Source organism: Scyliorhinus canicula, chromosome 2, assembly GCF_902713615.1.
Source record: "Scyliorhinus canicula chromosome 2, sScyCan1.1, whole genome shotgun sequence".
NCBI classification, from domain to species: domain Eukaryota; kingdom Metazoa; phylum Chordata; class Chondrichthyes; order Carcharhiniformes; family Scyliorhinidae; genus Scyliorhinus; species Scyliorhinus canicula.
The window spans coordinates 242,404,956-242,428,222 of record NC_052147.1 but is presented as its reverse complement, the minus strand read 5'-3'; the positions used below and the strand labels follow the sequence as shown (position 1 = coordinate 242,428,222).

Below are 23,267 nucleotides of genomic sequence, written 5' to 3'. Positions count from 1 at the left end.
GTGACCGGGCTTACTATGTAGACGATGAAGATACATCTTACCAGCAGTCACACTGCGTAGCCCGGATTGCTTCAATCCAAGTATCCCTGCAGGTGAATGGGCACTCCATCCAGATGGAACTCGATGCCAGAGCGGCAGTCTCTGTGGAAATCCAATGCATGTTCAATAAAGTCCGGTTGGGCCTCCAGTCGTTGGCTCTGCGAGACTTCGGCGCCCGATTGGCCATGTTTACTGAGGAGCCATTGGTGATTGCGGGCAAATCTGTGTCCCGGATAAGTATGGGCAGCAGTCAGCAAGTCTACCACTATGGAATGGGGCTGAGTTTGTTCAGCCGAGACTGGCTGCGGCACCTCCGTCTGTATGCAGGTCTGCCACATGTACCCACATAGACCAGAATGGTTCACCAACGTTTTCCAGGAGGGCCTGGGCATCATATATGGGGTTGTGGCCCAGATTAGCGTTGATCCGTTGGCACATCCGTTCTATTTCTGTACCTGACCGATCCGTATGCTCTGAGGCCTAATGTGGATGCTGAATTGGATTATTAATTCGAACACTTGGGCATTGTACAGGCCGTTCAGTTCTCTGACTGGGCAGCTCCGGTCATGCTCATTATGAAGCCTGATGGCTCTATACGCCAGTGCAGTGATTACTATATAACGTGTTTCTCGTCTGGACCGTTACCCAGTCCCTCGCAGCGAGGATTTATATGCAAAACTCAGTGGCGGTTGTACTTTTACAAAGCTGGACATGAGCCACCCATACCTTCAGCTATGCTTGGAGCCCAGCTCGTGACGCTTCCTGACGATAAGTATGCACCGAGGGTTATACAAATATACCCAGTTGCCTTTTGGGGTCTCCTGGGCATGTGCAATCTTCCAGAGAGTAATGAAGACCATCCTGTGGGGCTTGCCCCGAATGGTGGTATACCTGGACGATGTCCTGATTACGGGCTCCTTCGACTAGGAGCATTTAAAGAACCTTGCCGAAGTCCTGCAACATTTCAAGGGAGCAGGCATCTGCTTCCGATGGGAGAAATGTGACTTTAACACAGCCGAGGTCATGCATCTGGGTTGACGTGTAGACTGCCATGGCCTACACCCCGTTGAGGACAAGGTGCGGGCCATCTGGCAGGAGAGCTGCCTTGCTGTGCCTGATGAACTATTACGGGAAGTTCATCCCGTGCCTAGCTACCCTGTTAGCCCCCTCCATCGACTGTTGAAAAAGGGCCAACCATGGGAATGGGTCCAGCCACAGTGGAGGGCTTTCTCTGAAGTGAAACAACAACTTTTGTCCTCCAAGTTGTTGACCCATTTTGACCCATCCAAAACCTCTCATTCTGATGTACGATAGAACATAGAACATTACAGCACAGAACAGGCCCTTCGGCCCTCGATGTTGTGCCGAGCATTGTCCGAAACCAAGATCAAGCTATCCCACTCCCTGTCATTCTGGTGTGCTCCATGTGCCTATCCAATAACCGCTTGAAAGTTCCTAATGTGTCCGACTCCACTATCACAGCAGGCAGACCATTCCACACCCTAACCACTCTCTGAGTAAAGAACCTATCTCGGACATCCTTCCTCAAGCTCCCACCCTGAATCTTATAGTTGCGCCCCCTTGTAACAGTTACATCCAGCCAAGGAAATAGTCTCTGAACGTCCACTCTATCTACCCCCTCATCATCTTATAAACCTCTATTAAGTCGCCTCTCATCCTCCTCCGCTCCAAAGAGAAAAGCCCTAGCTCCCTCAACTCTTCCTCATAAGACCTATCCTGCAAACCAGGCAGCATCCTGGTAAATCTCCTTTGCACCCTTTCCAATGCTTCCACATCCTTCTTATAGTGAGGTGACCAGAACTGCACAGAATACTCCAAATGTGGTCTCACCAGGGTCATGTATAGTTGCAGCATAACCCCGCAGCTCTTAAACTCAAGCCCCCGTTAATAAACGCTAACACACTATAGGCCTTCTTCACGCCTCTATCCACTTGAGTGGCAACCTTCAGAGATCTGTGGACATGAACCCCAGGATCTCTCTGTTCCTCCACATTCCTCAGAATCCTGCCGTTTACCCTGTAATCCGCATTGAAATGTTTTCTACCAAAATTAATCACCTCGCAATTATCAGGGTTAAACTCCATCTGTCATTTTTCGGCCCAGCTCTGCATCCTATCAATGCCTCTTTGCAGCCTACAACAGCCCTCCACCTCATCCACTACTCCACCAATCTTGATGTCATCAGCAAATTTACTGACCCACCCTTCAGCCCCCTCCTCCAAGTCATTGATAAAAATCACAAATAGCAGAGGACCCAGCACTGATCCCTGTGGTACACCGCTGGTAATTGGTCTCCAGTCTGAAAATTTTCCATCCACCACCACCTTCTGTCTTCTATGTGATAGCCAGTTACTTATCCAATTGGCCAAATTTCCCTGTATCCCACACCTCCTTACTTTCTTCATGAGCCGACCATGGGGAACCTTATCAAATGCCTTACTAAAATCCATGTATACGACATCAACTGCTCTACCTTCATCTACACACTTAGTTACCTCCTCAAAGAATTCAATCAAATTTGTGAGGCACGACCTACCCTTCACGAATCCGTGTTGACTATCCCGGATTAAGCCCGCCAAGGACTTCTCATGCCCCATCCTAGCTCTCCTAAGCCCTTTTTTTTAGCTCATTCCTTGCTACCTTGTAACCCTCAAGTGACCCAACTGAACCTTGTTTTCTCATCCTTAAATACTCTTCCTTTTTTCTCTTGACAAGACATTCAACCTCTTTTGTGAACCATGGTTCCCTCACACGGCCATTTCCTCTATGCCTGACAGGGACATACCTATCAAGGACATGCAATATTTGTTCCTTGAACAAGCTCCACTTTTCATTTGTGCCTTTCCCTGACAGTTTCTGTTCCCATCTTATGCTCCCTAATTCTTGCCTAATCGCATCATAATTACCCCTCTCCCAATTATAAACCTTGCCCTGCCGTATGGCCCTATCCCTCTCCGTTGCAATAGTGAAAGACACCTAATTGTGGTCACTATCTCCAAAGTGCTCTCCCACAAACAAATCTAACACTTGGCCCGGTTCATTACCCAGTACCAAATCCAATGTGGCACCCCTCTCTTGTCGGCCTATCCACATATTGTGTCAGGAAACCCTCCTGCACACGCTGTACAAAAATTGCCCCATCCAAACTGTTCGGCCTATAGAGGTTCCAGTCAATATTTGGAAAGTTAAAGTCACCCATGACAACTACCCTGAGACCTCCACACCTATCCTTAATCTGTTTTGCAATTTCTTCCTCCACATCTCTATTACTATTTGGGAGCCTATAGAAAACTCCTAACAATGTGACCGCTCCTTCCTATTTCTAACTTCGGCCCATATTACCTCAGTAGGCATATCCCCTTCGAACTGCCTTTCTGCAGCCGTTAAACTATCCTTGATTAACAATGCTACTCCTCTACCTATTTTACCACCTTCCCTACTCTTGGTGAAACATCTATACCCCGGAACTTCCAACATCCATTCCTGTCCCTGTTCTAACCATGTCTCCGTAATGGCCACAATATCGTAGTCCCAAGTACCAATCCACGCTCCAAGGTCACCTACCTTATTCTGGATGCTCCTTGCATTGAAGTAGACACACTTCAACCCACATTTCTGTCTGCCGGTACACTCCTGCGACCTTGATACTCTCCTCAGTATCTCACTCCTCTCAACACTGGCTTCTGCATAACAGCTCGTTTTCCCATCCCCCTGACAAATTAGTTTAAACCCCCCCGAAGAGCCGCAGCAAATTTCCCTCCCAGGATATTGGTGCCCCTCTGGTTCAGGTGCAAACGGTCCTGTCTGTACAGGTCCCACCTTCCCCAGAATGTGCTCCAATTATCCACATACCTGAAACCCTCCCTCCTACACCATCCCTGCAGCCACGTGTTTATCTGCACTCTCTCCCTGTTCCTCACCTCACTAGCACATGGCACCGCCAACAAACCAGAGATAACAACATGGTTTGTCCTGGCTCTCAGCTTCCACCCTAGCTCCCTAAATTCTTGTTTTAAATCCCCGTCCCTTCTCTTACCTATGTTATTGGTATCGATGTGTACCACGACTTGTGACTGTTCCCCCTCCCCATTAAGGATTCTGAAAACACGGTCCGAGGCAACACGGACCCTGGCACCAGGGAGGCAACATACCATCCGTGAGTCTCTTTCGCTGCCACAGAACCATCTATCTGTCCCTCTAACAGATGCATCCCCTTATGGAATTGGGGCCATTCTACCCGCCACAAGGACAATTGTTTGGAACGCCCCATTGCATTTGCATCCAAAACACTCGCTGACATGGAGAGAAACTACGCACAGATCTGGAAGGAGGGTTTGACCTTCGTCTTTGGAGTAAAAAATTTCACCAGTATGTCTTTTGGCATATGTTTATGGTATTCACGGACCCTAAGCCCTTGTTGGAAATGTTGAAGGATGGCACGGTTCCCCCATAGTGTCCGCTCCGATCCAGCGTTGGGCTCCATTGCTGCCCGCATATGAATACACACTGGAACATCATTCGGGGGCGAAGATTCCCCACACCGATACGTTAAGCTGCCTCTCCCTCCCCACCAGGCCACTGACGCCAGAATCAGCTGACAAAGTCATTGCCACCCTCTATTTTACAGACTCCTCGCTAGTCACAGCACCTTGCTTCTGAGGTTGGACCCAGATGGACCCTCAATTATCCTGCGTCCGCCGCATCATTCAGTCTGGAGCCCTGCACCGTGCTTTACTGGACGATTTGAAGGCCTATACTTCCAAAATCCAGGGACCAAGCATTGAGGCCAGCATTATCCTGTGTGGTGGTTCCAGAACGCGGGTGCAGCCACTCCTGCAGGACCTCCGCAACGGACACCCGGGGGTGTCGAAGATGAAAGTGCTGGCCTGCAGCTATGTCTAGTGGCCCGGGATCAACACTGACATTTGAGTGGTAGGCCCAGCATTGTGTGCCTTGCCAAGAGCATCAGAAGTTTCTCCCAGCGGCACCGCTCCACACGTGGGAATAGCCAGGTCACCCATGGTCCCGTCTCCACATTGACTACGTGGACCCTTTCCAGGGGGCGATGTTTCTCATTATTGTGGATGCCCATTCCAAGTGGATGGAGGTCCACTGAATGCAGGCGACCACCACTAGAGCCACCATTGAACGACTGCGCCAGATCTTAGCATGCAGGGCATCCCTGAGATGTTAGTCTCAGATAACAAAGCTTTGTGGGTGCAATCACACCCTTCCTATAATGTGGCGACCAGAATTGCACACAGTACTCTATCTGTGGCTTCCCCAAAGTTCTATACAACTCCAACATGACCTCCCTGCTTTTGTAATCTATGCTTCGATTGATAAAGGCAAGTGTCCAATATGCCTTTTTCACCATCCTATTGACCTGCCCTCCTGCCTTCAGAGATCTATGGACAAACAAGCCAAGGTCCCTTTGTTCCTTGGAACTTCCCATTGTAATGCATCGCAGTGTTAATGTAAGCCTACTTGTGGCAATAATAAAGATTATTATTAGAATACTTCCTTGTCAAATTTCTCCCTCCAAACATTTCAGAGTTAAATTCCATCTGCCACTTATTTGCCCATTTGACCATCCCATCTATATCTTCCTGTAACCCAAGACACTCAACCTCACTGTTAACCACCCGGCCAATCTTTGTGTCATCTGCAAATTTACTGATCCTACCCCCCACATAGTAATCTATGTTGTTTATATAAATGATGAATAATAGGGGACCTAACACTGATGCCTGTGGTATGCCACTAGACCCTGGCTTCCAGTCTCCAAAGCAGCCTCTGTCTCCAACAACTAAGCCAATTTTGAAACCACTGTATTTGTGTATTTGCCTTCTCTATAAGTCTCCCATATGAAAGGCATTGCTGAAATCTATATAAACTACATGAACTGAACACACCTGGTCACATCCTCATAAATTTCAATCAAAATTGTTAGGCATGACCTCCCTCTGACAAAGCCATACTGACTATCCCTGATCAAACCATGCCTCTCCAAGTGGAGACAGGTTTTCTCCTTCAGAATTTTCTCCAATAGTTTTCCTATCACTGCCTTGAGACTCACTGGTCTGTAGTTCCCTGGCTTATCTCTACAACCTTTCTTAAATAGTGGAACCACATTACCTGTTCTCCAGACCTCTGGCACCTCCTCCATAGCCAAAGAGGAATTACAAATTTGGTTCAGAACCCTGCAATCTCCTCCCTCACCTCCCACAACAGCCTGGGACACAATTCATCTGGTCTTGTCCACTTTTAAGCCTGCCAACACCGCCACTATCTAGTCAGTCCCTATGTCAATTTGCTGAAGAATGTCACAGTCTCTCTCCCTGAGTTCCATACCTACATCCTCCCTCTCTTAGGTGAAGACAGATGTGAAGTATTTGTTCAATTCTCTACCAATGTCCTGTGGTTTCCCCCCACAGATTGCCCCCTTGGACCCCAATAGGCCCTACTCTTTCCCTGGTTATCCTCTTCCCATTGGTATACTTGGGGGTTTTCCCTATTTTATCAGCCAGAGCTTTCTCATATCTTTTCTTTGTTCTCCTAATTGCTTTCTTAAGCTCCATCCTGAACTTTCAGTATTCCACCAATGGCTCTGTTGATTTGTTCCTCTTGTACTTGCTAAAAACCTCTTTTCCTTCTCATCGTATCCTGAATATCTCTGGTCATCCATGGTTCTCTGGGCTTGTTACTCCTTCCTATTAGCCTAGAGGGAATATCTTGGGCCTGTACCCTCCCCATTTCCTTTTTCAATGCCCCCCATTGCTTTTCTAAGGAAACCTCCAATGAGAGAGTTTTACTTTGCTCATTTAAATTAAGCTGAACCCAGAAAATATTGTTGCGACAGTGCTAGTGTCATCTGGCTGATGGAGGACACACCCCATCTCACTTCACTCACATCATACAACTGTGGCAAATACAAGCTAAACCACCAGCCAGAGAGTATTTGTTGTTATAGAACTCTAATTACATTCTAGTACTCAAGCAAATTACCATTTCCAAATACATATCTCATGTATTTAAACAATTCTTCTATGAGTAAATATTGTGGAATTGACTAGGTAATAATTTTTGTCATTGTCAGGAATTCGACGAAAGTACAGTGAAAGAAAAAAAATTATTAAAAGTAAATCAGTAGACATCACAGCAGCTCGTTGCTTAGTCGTGGGCTAAAATGACCTGTAAAATTTAAGTTGATTTTCAACAGGCACAGGAAGTAAAACTTTTTTGCCTTCAAGTCTAACTAAGATGGTCTCCTTTTTAAATGTTGTGATCAGCACAATAGAAGCTTTATCAATGTTCTACAGATTGTATGCTTGCTTTTGAAAAAAAGGAGTTGATATCCCTCTTTTTCATCACAACAATGAGACAATCATACATGTGACTAATTCTGTTGTCCAGGGAAACCTGCTGTCTTCTGTAACCAGAACCAGAATTTCCAGCAGGTGTTTGCTGTAGGCTTCCTGTCTGGGGACCCCTATCAACTCCAACAGCTGCTGGTAGGTATTGTAATATGATGAATAATAGTATTATGGTAGCCTCAATGATGTAATCCCTGTCACTGAAATAAAGTGAAGGGAGAAAGCAATGGCTGTACAATCCAATTTCAGTTAATTTAATTAGAAAGAGGTAGACAAAATGGTCAAGGGATGAGTGGAATAACTAAGTCAAGCATCGTCTGCTTATTACTGCACTTGATTTAAAAAATAGGTTTAGTGTCAATTTCTGGTGAGCTTGTTGCTTTGTATTTACTTTCTTCTTAATTCGAGTGATTTTGGCCGAGTGTATACTGTATATCTATTTCAGTTTTTAAAACTTATTTCTTGGGTTGTGAGTTTGAAAAGTGCTGTTGGAGAAGCTATGGGGAGTTTCTGTAGTGCATCTTTAAGGTGGTATAGACTGCTGCCACAATGCATTGATGGTGGAGGGAGTGAATGTTTAAAGTGGTGGATGGGCTACTCTGATCAAGCGGGCTACTTTGTCCTAGATGGTGTCGAGCCTCTTTGAAGCTTTGAAGCTGCACTGATCCAGGCAAACGGAGAATATTCCATCACATTCCTGACTTGTGCCTTGTAGATGGTTGACAGACTTTGGGGAGACCGGAGGTAAGTTACTCACTGCAGAATTCTCAGCCTTTGACCTGCAGTATTCATATGGTTAGTCCAGTCCAGTTTCTGGTCAATGGTTACCCATCAGGATATTGGTAGGGGTGAATGCTGCTCTGACCCTGGAAGAATTCCTTCCTCGTTTTTGATTAATTCAGTGGAATCTTTTAAAGTCGCATGTACAAGTAAACAGTTCCACAATTTTAAAATAGTGCATCTCCCAGAAAGCAACACTCTCCTGATGTTACACAAAAGTTTAAAATGGATTATGTGCTTAAGTCACTGGAGAGTCACTGAACGCACAACTTCTGAGTGTTTCCAAATAATTGTAGTGTATGTTGACATAATATGCTCGAGCTTCTATTGACCAATTGGTTCCCTATTGACAATCTATACATATAAACTGTAATCCTATTCATGTATTCTTTAACATCAATTCTTTGAAATTAAAGTTTAGAATTCCTGATATTTCATTCAGAAATAAAAGGTGGATTTTAGAATTATGTTAGGAGCAGGTTTTGTAGATTATGGCAATAATCCATGTGAAGTTGCTCAATATTACAGATGGACTCTTGGGTATGAGGAAATATGAAGAAGATTTGACTTATCATGATGAGAACTGAAATTTCAAAATAAACTAATAAAATTACAAAGAAATTTTACCAAGTTAAATTACATATTATTAATATTATCGCAACAACCTTTAATTTTCTAAGTGGATTCTACTGAGTGATTGAAATTACCCCATACCCCATGACCAGTTGGAGTTTCTTTTTTTAAATAAATTTAGAGTACCCAATTATTTTTTCCAATTAAGGGGCAATTTAGCATGGCCAATCCACCTATCCTGCACATCTTTTGGGTTGTGGGGGCGAAACCCACGCACACACGGGGAGAATGTGCAAACTCCACATGGACAGTGACCCAGGGCTGGGATTCGAACCCAGGTCCTCAGCTCCGTAGGCAGCAATGCTAACCACTGTGCCACCGTGCTGCCCTCAACAGGAGTTTCTTAGGCGTACAATCATACTTGTTAGCGAGTGACCGCCGAAGAAAAAGAATGAAATCATCCTTTCTGCCAAATATTCAAGAAAAAGTGTAGAATGGTGAATACCTGAGTCCTGAGTGGGGGCTCGAGGAGTCGGAGGATGCGAGCTAGAGGCTAGCCTAAAAAGGGTGATGGCTAGTCGTTGAGGGGGGGGGGGGGGGGGGGGAGAGACCCCCGACCAGGGATTATGTGGAATGTTAGAGGGTTGTATGGGCCGTCAAGAGGGCTTGTGTGTTTGTGCATTTGAGGGGGCTGAAGGTGGACGTGTCAATGCTACAAGAGACACGCCTAAAGGTTACAGACCAGACGAGATTGAGAAAGGGCTGGACTCAAAGACCAGGGGGGTAGCGATCTTGATCAACAAACGAGTGGCATTTGAGGCAGGGAGAATCGTGCCAGACAAGGGGGGTAGGTACATAATGGTGAGTGGGAAGCTGGAGGGGGCGGGGGTGGTACTCGTGAACAAATTGGAAGTGGAATTTATGAGGCGGTTATTAGGTAAGATCCCAGACTTAGAGTCACATAACCTGATTATGGGGGGAGATTTTAACACAGTCATTGATCCGGAATTGGACCGGTCAAAATCCAGGACAGGGAGGAGGCCGGCCGTGTCAAAGGAATTGAAGGGGTTTATGGAACAGATGGGGGGAGTAAACCCATGGAGGTTTGCATGGCCAAGGGCAAAAGAGATTGCTTTTTTCTCGCATGTCCACAAGGTTTGCTCTCGCATCGACTTTTTTTGTTCTGAGCAGGGCGCTAATACCGGGGGTGGTGGATACTGAGTATTTGGCAATCGCAGTGTCGGATCACGCCCCACATTGGGTGGATCTACGGGTTCATGTGGAGAGAGGGCAACGACCGTTCTGGAGACTGGATGTGGGGTTGGTAGCAGACGAAGCGATCTGTGGGCAGGTTAACAAGTCCATCCAGAACTATCTGGAAACAAATGATACGGGGAAGGTCTCTGCAGCGACAGTTTGGGAAGCTTTGAAGGCAGTGGTCAGAGGGGAATTAATCTCGATACGGCCCACAGAGAAAAGGTGGAACGGGCTGAGAGAGATAGGTTAGTGGAGGAGATACTCCAGGTGGACAGGAGATACTCGGAGGCCCCGGACGCGGGGCTACTGAGGGAGCGGTGGAGGTTACAGGCGGAGTTTGGGCTGTTGACCACATGGAAAGCGGTGGAACAGTTGAGGAAGGAAAGGGGAGCGATTTATGAGTACGGGGAATGTGGTGGTATGACTAGGAGGTTTATGGTACCTCAGAGTAGTGCTGCCATTGGTGCAGAGTACTCGCTGCCCATTGGCTCAGGCAGGTCATGTATCTCTCTGCCAATTGGCTGAGGTCAGTCATGTGACTGCTCACCGATTGGCCGAGAGGCCGGTAGCCCCTCCTACGAGGCGGGGTATAAGAACCCGTAGCAGCCGGCAGTCGGCCTTTCTTTGTAAGTCGACTGCCGGGCACACAACTAGTTCATTAAGCCTGATATTTGGAACTTCTTCACGACTCGAGTCCAATTGATGGTGCAGCAATTTAATGAACTAGAATTTGGAAATGGAGCTTCGGATCAAACCAGACTGCCTCCGCGTCAGCCCGCATGCTACAAACGCGTCAGCAACTTTTAAACATTGGCTGGCGTGCTTCAATAGTTACCTTACCACTACAGACAATCAACCAACAAAGGAGCAGAAACTCCACATCCTCCACTCATGCGTGGGCACCGTCGTTTATTCGATGATAGAGGATGAACAGGACTATGACGCAGCTATGGGTCTACTGAAAGGACATTTTCTCAGGCCTGTAAACCAAGTCTACGCGCGGCACCTCCTGGCAACAAGGCAACAGTTCCCCGGTGAGTCCCTTGATGAGTTTTATCGAACCCTCATTGTCCTGGGGAGAAATTGCGCCTACCCGCAAGTTACCGCGGCGGAGCACACTGAACTGCTAATCAGGGATGCCTTTGTCGTGGGCATGCAATCCTCTCAGATACGCCAGCAGCTCCTAGAGAAGGACACTTTGAGCCTCATTGAGGCACGGACCCTTGCATCCTCCCTGGAGGTTGCCGACCGAAACGCCCGCGTATGTGCCCCCGGCCACGCGGCGACCCCTTGGGCAACTTGGCACGCACTTCCCCTCACCGCCACCAATTCTGACCCCCCCCCCCAGGCCTGCGCTGCGGGATGCACCGATAAGCCCACGGGGCCCCGCTGTTATTTCTGTGGCCAGGCCAAGCACCCCCGCCCGCGCTGTCCGGCCCGTTCCGCAGTCTGCAAGAGCTGCGGTAAAAAGGGCCACTACTCCGTGTTCTGCCAATCAAAGTCGGTCGCTGCTGTTCCGCGCAGCGACCGTGGATCACCCCCCCCCGCGCCCCCCCAAGGCCCCGGGTGGCCCACAGACCTCTCTGCCCCCGCTTCTAGCCACCACGAGTGACCCATGGACGCTGCCATTTTGGGGCCCTGACGCCACGTGTGGGCCCCGGACGCCGCCATTTTGGGGCCCCAGCTCCACGTGTGAGCCATGGACGCTGCCATTTTGGGGCCCCGACTCCACGTGCGGGCCCCGGGCACCGCCATTTTGGGACCCCCGACTCCACGTGCGGCCGACAGGCGCCGCCATCTTTGGTCGGCACGGAGGACCCCACCAGTGAATACTCCATGGGAGAAGACGACTCAGAGCTCCTGCCACGACTCGCTGCTGTGACACTGGACCAATCGCGGCCCCGCACGCTCTCCACGGCGACTACGCAAATCCTCCTAAACGGACACGAGACGAGCTGCCTACTAGACTCCGGGAGCACAGGGAGTTTTGTCCACCCTGACATGGTAAGACGCTGCGCGCTCCCTGTTCACCCGGTTAAGCACAAAATCGCTCTGGCTTCAGGTTCGCACTCCGTCCAAATCACCGGGTGCTGCGTAGCGGACCTCACGGTCCAGGGGAGGGTTTTAAAAAATTACAAACACCTTGTCCTTCCCTGTCTCTGAGCACCAGCACTTTTAGGACTGGATTTCCAATGCAACCTGCAGAGCTTGACCTTTGAATTCGGCGGCCCTATTCCCCCCCTTACTGTCTGCAGCCTCGCGTCCCTCAAAGTGGACCCACCTTCCTTGTTTGCGAACCTCACCCCGGATTGCAAGCCCCGGCGCCACTAGGAGCAGTTGATACAGTGCCCAAGACCGGACCTTCATCAGGTCCGAGGTCCAGAGGCTGCTGAAGGAAGGAGTCATTGAGGCCAGCAACAGTCCGTGGCGAGCCCAAGAGCTGGTGGTTAGGACTTGGGAGAAAAACCGGATGGTCATTGACTACAATCAGACCATCAACAGGTTTACGCAGCTGGACGCTTATCCTCTCCCCTGTATCTCCGACCTGGTTAACAGGATCGCAAAGTACAAAGTCTTCTCCATGGTGGACCTTAAGTCCGCCTATCACCAGCTGCCCATCCGCGCGAGTGACCGAAAGTACACAGCGTTCGAAGCGGATGGGCGCCTCTACCACTTTCTAAGGGTTCCATTCGGTGTCACAAATGGGGTCTCGGTCTTCCAACGGGAGCTGGACCGAATGGTTGACCAACACGGTTTACGGGCAACCTTCGCGTATCTCGACAATGTCACCATCTGCGGCCACGACCAGCAGGACCATGACACCAACCTCCAAAAATTCCTCTGTACTGCAAAACTCCTTAACCTCACATACAATAAGGATAAGTGCATGTTTAGCACCGACCGTCTAGCCATTCTCGGCTACGTAGTGCGTAATGGAGTGATAGGCCCCGATCCCGAACGCATGCGCCCCCTAATGGAACTCCCTCTCCCCAACTTCCTCAAAGCCCTCAAACGCTATCTGGGCTTCTTTTCTTATTATGCCCAGTGGGTCCCGAACTACGCTGACAAAGACCGCCCCCTCATCCAATCCACCACGTTTCTACTGTCGATGGAGGCCCGCCAGGCCTTTAGCCGTATCAAAGCAGACATTGCAAGGGCCACGATGCGTGCTATCGACGAGTCCCTCCCATTCCAGGTCGAGAGCAACGCGTCCGTGTAGCTCTGGCGGCCACCCTGAACCAAGCGGGCAGACCCGTGGCCTTCTTTTCCCGGACCCTCCACGCTTCCGAACTCCGCCATTCCTCGGTGGAAAAGGAGGCACAGGCCATTATCGAAGCTGTGCAATACTGGAGGCACTATCTGGCAGGCAGAAGGTTCACCCTCCTCACAGACCAACGGTCAGTGGCCTTTATGTTCGATAATGCACAGAGGGGCAAGATCAAGAACGACAAGATCTTGCAGTGGCGGATCGAGTTGTCCACTTACAACTACGATATCTTGTATCGTCCTGGGAAGCTCAACGAGCCTCCTGATGCCCTGTCCCGCAGTACCTGCGCCAGCGCACAGATAGACCTCCTCCGCACCCTCCACGCGGACCTCTGCCATCCAGGGTAGCCCGCTTGTACCATTTCATTAAGACCCGCAACTTGCCCTACCCCATCAAGGAGGTCAGGACTGTAACTAGGGACTGCCACATTTGCGCAGAATGCAAGCCGCACTTCTACCGCCCCGAGCAAGCGCATCTGCTAAAGGCGTCCCCCCCCTTGAACGTCTCAGCATGGTCTTCAAGGGTCCCCTCCCCTCCAACAACCGCAACATATATTTTCTAAGTGTGATTGACCAGTACTCCCCGCTTTCCTTTTGCCATCCCCTGCCCCGACATGACCACAACAACCGTCATCAAGGCCCTCCTCTCCATTTTCTCCCTGTTTGGTTACCCCGCATACATCCACAGCGACCGGGGGTCCTCTTTCATGAGTGACGAGCTGTGCCAATTCCTGCTCAGCAGGGGCATCGCCTCTAGCAGGACGACCAGTTATAACCCCCGGTGTAACGGACAGGTCGAGCGGGAGAACGGTACGGTCTGGAAGACCGTCCTACTGACCCTACGGTCCAGAAATCTCCCTATCTCCCACTGGCAAGAGGTTCTCCCAGATGCCCTCCACTCGATTCGGTCTCTCCTCTGTACTGCTACAAACCAAACACCTCATGAACGTCTTCTTGTTTTCCCCAGGAAGTCGTCCTCAGGATCCCCGCTCCCGACCTGGCTTGCCACGCCCGGGCCCATCTTGCTCTGGAAGCATGAGCGGGTGCACAAGTCTGACCCGTTGGTTGAACGAGTCCAGTTACTCCACGCTAACCCGCAGTACGCGTATGTGGAGTATCCCGATGGGCAGCAGGACACGGTCTCCCTTCGGGACCTGGCACCAGCCGAGGTGCGGCCACAAACCCCCACACCAACAGCCCCCCCCCCCGGCACCCCCAGAGCCCCCACAACCCAGCGCACAGGAACCCTCTCCCCCGGCCAGAGCTTCGCTAGCACCGACCAGGGGTACGGACACAGGACCACGACCGCTTCTCTCGGAGTCACGGTCGACCACCGCTCCAACGTCACTGGCGCCGCTGCGCATGTCCAGCAAGACATTGAAGGCACCCGTCAGACTGATCGAGTTGATTTGATGTTCCACTGGACTTTTTGTCGGACTCTTCGTGTTGTTCAGCATTCCCTTGTACACTGTTGCATCTTCCTTTTCGTTTTTTTGGGCTTGTTTGTTCCTTGATTGTTCATAAGTGCATTGTGCGCGGTATTGTTGTTCTTTTGTACATTCGTCGCGGGCCAGTGGGCAGCCACCAGACATCTTCGTTCTCTCTAGTCATACTACCAGTTCGACGGCCTCCCCCCTTTTCTCCTCTTCTCGTCTCCCCCCCCCTTCTTTCTCCACAAGGGGTGAATGTGATGATATGACTAGGAGGTTTACGGTACCTCAGAGTAGTGCTGCCATTGGTGCAGAGGACTCGCTGCCCATTGGCTCAGGCAGGTCATGTGTCTCTCTGCCAATTGGCTGAGGTCAGTCATGTGACTGCTCGCCGATTGGCCGAAAGGCCGGTAGCCCCTCCTACGAGGCGGGGTATAAGAACCCGTAGCAGCCAGCAGTTGGCCTTTCTCTGTAAGTCGACTGCCGGGCACACAACTAGTTCATTAAAGCCTGATATTTGGAACTTCTTCAAGACTCGAGTCCAATCGATGGCGCATCAGGGAAAAAGCAAGCAGAATGTTAGCGCACCAGCTCAGGAAAAGGGAGGCGGCCAGGGAGATAGGGAAAGTAAAGAGTAGAGGCAGGAATACTGTCCTGGACCCAGTGGGGGTGAATGAAGTGTTTAAGAACTTTTATAGTAAATTATATGAGTCGGAACCCCCTGCTGGGGTGGAGGGGATGACGCAGTTTTTGGATTAGTTGAGGTTTTTGAGCGAAGATGAGTATCTGGTGGAAGGGCTGGGAGCCCCAATTGAGATTGAGGAAATAATCGAGGGGCTGGAGGGCATGCAGTCGGGTAAGGCCTCGGGGCCTGATGGCTATATGGGAATTCTATAAGAAGTTTTCAGAGATATTGAGCCCACTGCTGGTGAGGACGTTTAATGAAGCAAGAGAGAAGGGAGTCCTCTCCCCAACAAAGTCGCAGGCCTCGATTTAATTGATCCTGAAACGGAAGAAAGATCTGGAGCAATGCAGGTTATACAGGCCAATTTCCCTACTGAATGTGGACGCCAAACTGCTGGCTAAGATACTGGCCACAAGAATAGAGGACTGTGTCCCGAGGGTGATAGGGGAAGACCAGACGGGATTTATAAAGAGCAGGCAACTCAAGGCCAATGTTTGAAGGCTTTTGAATGCTATTATGATGCCGTCAGAAGGAGAGGAGGTAGAGGTGGTGGTTGCGATTGATGCGGAAAAGGCTTTTGATTGGGTGGAGTGGAATTACCTGTGGGAGGTGCTGAGAAGGTTTGGGTTTGGTGAGGGCTTTATTGACTGGGTGCGGTTACTCTATCAGGCACCAGTAGCGAGTATGCGTACGAACCGGTTGAAGTCGGGGTATTTTAAACTACACCGAGGGACGAGGCAAGGATGCACCCTCTCCCCGTTATTGTTTGGTCTGGCCATAGAGACATTGGCCATGGCGTTAAGAGCTTCTAGGAACTGGAAAGGGGCTGGTTCTTGTATATTTCAGACCCATTGGAGGGGATGGGGGCAGTGATGCGAATCCTGGGGGAATGTAGAGATCTACCATGCAGTTCAAGTGCAGTCTCGCATACACTTAAAACTCGGTAGAAATTTGAGTTACACTTCTCGGATGCGAAGTAAGAATCTTTTATTGCCTCTACTGATTACAATTGAGAGAAACTTAAATCTATTCTCAATAAAGCCTCGCCAGAAAAAGACTTAAAGAGAAGTAATTTATAAAACAGAAATGGTTTCTTGCTTAAGGCAAAGACAGCTTCCGCAGACTTCAAGAGTTTTAGAAGGGAAAATATGAAAATAAGGATCGCGAATAGTCAAGTAAAAGTATAGATTGATCCGGATGGAAAATGGCTTCCTGAACTTCTTTGTTTAAGGAGAATATTATCAGTCTGACTCCATCTGTCCCTACCCCTGCAATGTGCTGATTGGCTTGGATGGGTTTCAAATACATTTGGTTGGATGGTTAGTTTTCAATCATCAATATGCAGCATATATTCGGATATGTTGCATTTGTAGATTTTTGTGTGTGTTGGAATGTGATATGTCCTCTTAATCAAATCTAGTTTTTGCTGCTTTATTGCTGACTGTGCTTCTATCTAAATTCTGAACAATGGTATGTTCATGTAGTCATGGCAACCTTGGGTATGCTGCATAGCTTTTGCTATTTAAAACAATGGTCAGTTTATGATATCAGTAAAAATGTTGCATAAGCTCTAGCTAGTTTCTTTGAATGTTTCAGATCCTGTGTATTGCCACTGCAAATTCTGCAAGCTGTGTATTTGTAATCTAAATTATGCTTGAAGTTATATGACAAAATCCATTTTAAAATGGATTTTAAACTGGGCTTTAGTTTTTACATTTAAATCAATGGCTAAATCAATTACCCTTTTACCTATTCGAAATGGACTGTTTCCTTCAGGGAATTTGGAAACTTTTCGGGGTATAAATTGAACATGGGGAAAAGCGAGATGTTCATGATCCAGACAAGAGGACAGGAGAAGAGACTGGGAGAGCTTCTCTTAGAATGGTAGGAAAGGTATCTGGGAATCCAGATGGCCCGGGAATGGGAGGCACTGCACAAGTTAAACCTATCCCGGCTGGTAGAACAAATGGAAGGGGACTTTAAGAGATGGGACATGCTCCCGCTATCTCTGGCGGGGAAGGTACAGACCGTGAAAATGACGGTCCCCCCAGATTTCTGTTTGTCTTTCAGTGCCTCCCCATCTTCATCCCAAAGGCTTTTTTCAAGCAGATGAATAAGGTTATTTTGGGCTTTGTGTGGGGGGGGGTAAAACCCCGCGAGTGAAGAAAGTGTTGCTGGAGCGCAGTCGGGGGGAGGGTGGCTTAGCGCGGCCGAACTTCTGCAATTACTACTGGGCGGCTAATATCGCCATGATTAGGAAGTGGATAGTGGGGGAGGGGTTGGTGTTGGAGCGGATGGAGGCGGCGTCATGCAAAGACACAAGTTTGGGAGCACTGATAATGGCTCCCTGGCCCGATATTCCACAAGTCTGTTGGTGGTGGCAGCTCTGAGAATCTGGGGGCAATGGAGAAGATGTAAGAGAGTGGAGGGAGCATTGGTTTGGACTGGGTAGGCTGGATAGTGGGTTCCGGAGATGGCAAAGGGCAGGAATTAGAAGGATGGGGGATCTATTTATAGACGGGAGCTTCCCTTCCCCAGCTTGAAAACCTTGGAGGATAAATTTGAATTCCGGTTAGGGAATGGGTTCAGGTATTTGTAGGTGGAAGACTTCCTAAGAAAGCAGGTTCCGGCCTTTCCGCTGCTGCCACCATGGGGGATACAGGATAGAGCAGTCTCCAGTACCTGGGTGGGAGAGGGGAAGGTATCAGATATTTACCAGGAGCTTTCGGAGGCGGAAGAAACTCCAGTGGAGGAGCTTAAGGGCAAGTGAGAGGATGAGCTAGGAGGAGAGATAGAGGCAGGTCTATGGGCGGATTCCCTAAGCAGGGTTAATACATCCTCATCATGAGCCAGGCTTAGCCTGATACAATTTAAGGTAGTCCACTGGCACACATGACAGTGACTAGAATGAGGAGGTTTTTCGGATTAGATGACAGGTGTGCGAGGTGTGCGGGAAGCCCAGCAAATCATGTCCACATGTTTTGGGCATGCCCGAAGCTTAGAGGGTTTTGGCAGGGTTTCACTAAGGCAATTTCCATGGTACTAAAAACACGGTGCTGAGTCCGAAGTGTTTGGAGTGTCGGAAGAGCCGGGAGTTCAGGGGGCGAAAGAGGCTGATGTCTTGGCCTTTGCCTCCCTGTTAGCCCAGAGACGGATCTTGCTAATGTGGATGGACTCGAAGCCCCAGAGTGTAGAGACCTGGGTTAGTAACATGGCTGGGTTTCTCAGTCTTCAGAAAATAAAGTTTGCCTTAAGAGGGTCAATGGTTGGGTTCACATCGAGGTGGCAGCCGTTCGTCGACTTTCTCGGGGAAATTAAAATGTCAGCAGATGCAGTATTCCAAGAGGGGGGGGGGGGGGGGGGGGGGGGGGGGGGGGGGGGGGGGGGGGGGGGGGGGGGGGAAGGAGGAGGGCCGGATTGTTGTTTTTATGGTTGGGGTGTGTGAAGGTAGGGATGGGGGTGGAAATGTTTATGCGAAGGGCCTGTTCCTGTGCTGTAATTTTTCTTTGTTCTTTGTTTATGTCATTGTTATTGTTATTATTATAAAAACTTTCAAATACCTTAAGAAAATATTTTTTTAAAAAAAGAAATCTGGAATAAGTTTAGGGCGGCATCTTAGATTGGGGAGCATGTCAGTATTGTCACTAATCTGCATAAACCGTAGATTTGCACTATCTGGAATAGATACAACCTACAGGATATGGAAGAGGGGTGTCGAGAGGATTAGAGTAAGAAGTCTTACAACACCCGGTTAAAGTCCAACAGGTTTGTTTCAAACACTAGCTTTCGGAGCACTGCTCCTTCCTCAGGTGAATGAGAGGATTAGAGATCTGTTTCTGGAGGGTAGGTTTGCGGGACTGGAGGAGTTGAAGGAAGATACTAACTCCCGAGGAGGAGCGAATTTAGATATATGCAGGTGCGGGACTTTGTTTGCAAAGAACTCTCTTCTTTCCCACAATTGCCGAGTCACACATTGATGGATAGGATGTCATCTTATGATGAGTGAGGGAAAGGGAGGATCTCAGTAATATATGAGTGGTTGCTGAAGATGGGGAGGACACTGTTAGAAGAGATAAAGGGGAAGAAGAATTGGGCTTGGCGCTGTAGAGAGGGGTCTGGAATGAGATTTTGTACAGGGTAAACTCTACTTCCTCCTGTGCCAGGGTGAGCCTGATAGAATTTAAAGTTGTCCATAGGGCGCACATGACTCATGAGTGGGTTCTTCCCCAAGGTGGAAGATAGGTGTGAGAGGTGTTTAAGGGGGTCAGGGAACTACTTGCATATGTTCTGGTCCTGCCTGAAATTTGTTGTGTTCTGGGCCTCAGCCTTTGAAATCATGTCAGTGATTGTGGGGGAGAGGTTGGAGATGTGCCCAATGGTGGGGATTTTTGGGGTTTGGAATTTGCCAGAGCTTCTAGAGGGGAAGAGGGCCGATGTCTTGGCGTTCATCTCTCGGATTGCCTGGCGGCGAGTCCTGCTTGGGTGGAGGTCAGTGGTGCCACCTAGGGCCTCGGCATGGTTAGGGGTTGTGGCAGAATTTCTGTAGCTAGAAAAAAAATCAAATAACCCATTAGGAGGTCGGAAGAAGGGTTTTACTCAAGGTGGAGGCCATTCATCACTGTCTTTAAGGATCTGTTTGTTGCCAGCAATGGGGAGGGGGGTGAAGGGGTCAGGGTGGAGTTGGGGGGGGGGGGGGGCTTGGGGTCCAGGGTTATAATAGTTAGTTTGTAAAAACCAAAAATGTCAAACTGTTTGTAATATATTTGAGAATTTTAAAATATATTTGTGAAGTTTTTTGTATTGTTTTTGTATTGAGGGAGGCGGTGGCGCAGTAGTATTGTCACTGGAATAGTAATACAGAGATCCAGGGTAATGCTCTGGGGCCCAGGGTTCTAATCCCACCAGGGCAGATGGTGAAATTTTAATTTAATAAAAATCTGGAATTAAAAGGTCTAATAATGACCAATGAAACCATTGTCGATTGTCTTAAAATCCATCTGGTTCACTAATATGCTTCAGAGAAGGAAATCTGCCATGGTCTGACCTATATGTGACAGCAGAACCACACAGCTCTTAACTGTCCCCCACTGAAATGGCCTAGCAAACTCAGTTTAAGGGCAGTTAAGGGCAACAAATGCTGGCCTAGCCAGTGACGCCCACAGCTAAAGAATTAATTAAAATAAAGAACAGTAAGAAGTCTTACAACACCAGGTTAAAGTCCAACAGGTTTGTTTCGAATCACTAGCTTTCGGAGCGCAGCTCCTTCCTCAGGTGAATGAAGAGGTGGGTTCCAGAAAAATATACATAGACAAAGTCAAAGATGCAATATGATACTTTGAATGCGAGTCTTTGCAGGTAATTAAGTCTTTACAGGTCCAAACGGAGCAACTGGAGAGAGGGATAATCACAGGTTAAAGAGGTGTGAATTGTCTCAAGCCAAAACAGTTGGTAGGAGTTTGCAAGCCCAGGCCAGATGGTTGGGGGAGGGGGGGAGGGGGGGGGGGGGGGGGGGGGGGGGGGATGTAATGCAACATGAATCCAAGGTCCCGGTTGAGGCCGTACTCATGTGTGCAGAACTTGGCTATAAGTTTCTGTTCAGCGATTCTGCGTTGTCGCGAATCCTGAAGGCCGTCTTGGGGAACGCTTACCCGATCTGTGATTATCCCTCTCTCCAGTTGCTACATCCACAGCTCTTCCATCATCAATATTCTTTGTCACCTCTCCAAAAAACTCAATCATGTTGGTGAGACATGACTTCCCTGTACAAAACTATGCTGCCTGTCACTAACCAGTCCATTTTCCTCCTAATGTGCATATATCCTGTCCCTCAGTATCTTTTCCAAAAGCTTCCCCACCACTGATGTAAGACTCACCGGCCTATAATTTGCTGGATTACCCCTGGTTCTTTTCTGAAACATTAGTTATTCTCCAGTCCTCTGGAACCTTGCCTGTGGTCAAAGAAAATGTGAAGCTATCTGTTAAGGCCCCAGCTATTTCTCCCCTTGCCTCCTGCGGTAAACTGGGATAGATCCCATCCGGCACCGGGGTCATGTCTGCCTTAATGCAATTTAGGATACTCAACACTTCCTCCTTTGATATATTGACGTTCTAAAGAGCGTTCACACACCTATCCTTGACCTTAACATCAGTCATGTCCTTCTCCCTGGTGAATACCGCTATAAAGAACTCATTAAGGATTTCACCCACTTCCTGTAGTTCCACGCATAACTTCCCTCATTGTCCTTGAGTGGGTCTACTCTTTCTCTTGCTACCCTCTTGCTCCTAATATGTGCATAAAAAGCCTTGGGATTCTCCTTGCCCATGTTTGCCAAAGAGAATTCATGGCCCCTTTCAGCCCTCCTAATTCCACATTTAAGTTCCTTCCTACTTTCACTGGACTCCTCAAGGGTTTTGTCAGTTTTTAGATGCCTAGACCTATCACATGCTTCTTTTTACCTTTTGTCTAAGAATACAATTTCCCTTGCTATCCATGGTTCCCGAATCTTGCCCTTTTTATCCTTCATTTTTTCGGGGACATGCCTATCCTCCATTTCAATCAACTGGCCTTTAAAAGCCTCCCACATGTGGATTTGCCCTCAAATAGCCGCTCCCAATCCACATTCCCCAGTTCCTGTCTAATCTGGATGTAATTGGTACTCGACCAACGAAGCACCCTTACCCACGGGCCACTCTTGTCCTCTTGTCCTTATCCATGACTACCCGGAATCTTATGGAATTATGGTCGGCAAACCCAAAATGCTCCCCCACTGAAACGTCAATCACCTGGCCTGGCACGTTTCCCAATACCAAGTCTAGTATGGCCCCCTCCCTGGTTGGATTGTCAACATACTGAATCAAAAAACTCTCCTGGACACATCTAACAAATTGCTCTCCATCCAAGCCGCTGGCTATAAGGGATTCCCAGTCAATACGGGGGAAGGGAAAAGTCACCCATCACAACTTTTTGTTTATTTATTTTATTTTTTATTTATTTATTTTTTAAAAAATAATTTTTATTGGAATTTTTTACAGAAAATATAACAACAAACAATGAAAAGCAACAATATAACCCCATAATAACTGTAACACCCCCAAGACCGTATCAACGCATGTATCACACCCCCCACCCCCCCAAACCCAGTAAACAACAAGAAAACTTAAAAATAAATTAAAATTAAATAAACAAACATAGTCATCGTCCCCGTCCCCCTCCCTTTTCCCCCCCTCTTCCCCCCCTCCCCCCCGGGTTGCTGCTGCTGCTGACCCCGTACCCTATAGTTGAGCCTGAAAGTCGAGGAAAGGTTGCCACCGCCTAAAGAACCCTTGTACCGATCCTCTCAGGTCGAATTTGACCTTCTCTAGCTTAATAAAACCCGCCATGTCGTTGATCCAGGTCTCCATCTTGGGGGTCTCGCATCCTTCCACTGTAGCAAGATCCTCCGTCGGGCTACTAGGGACGCAAAGGCCAGCACACCGGCCTCTTTCGCCTCCTGCACTCCCGGCTCCACCCCAACCCCAAAAATCGCGAGTCCCCAGCCTGGCTTGACCCTGGATCCTACTACCCTCGACACCGTCCTCGCTACCCCCTTCCAGAACTCCTCCAGTGCCGGGCATGGCCAGAACATATGGGCATGGTTCGCTGGACTCCCCAAACACCTGACACACCTGTCTTCTCCCCCAAAGAACTTACTCATCCTAGACCCGGACATGTGGGCCCGGTGCATCACCTTAAATTGGATGAGGCTAAGCCGTGCACATGAGGAGGAAGAGTTAACCCTCTCCAGGGCATCAGCCCATGTCCCAACTTCGATCCGTTCCCCCAGTTCCCCCTCCCACGTA

The 23,267-nt window shown here is 48.7% G+C and overlaps 1 protein-coding gene across 2 annotated transcripts in view; it reads left to right on the top strand.

The window, feature by feature from the left end:
* map3k19 (mitogen-activated protein kinase kinase kinase 19) overlaps nt 1-23,267 on the top strand; it is a 150,171-nt gene that overhangs the window by 15,405 nt on the left and 111,499 nt on the right. Inside the window, exon 1 of one of the 2 annotated variants that reach the window (XM_038789888.1) lies at nt 8,095-8,180. The exons of the other annotated variant lie outside the window; for it this stretch is intronic. The gene's annotated coding sequence lies outside the window, so the exon portion shown is untranslated. Of the gene's footprint in view, nt 1-8,094; nt 8,181-23,267 lie in introns of those variants that run through there. 2 annotated transcript variants of the gene reach the window in all.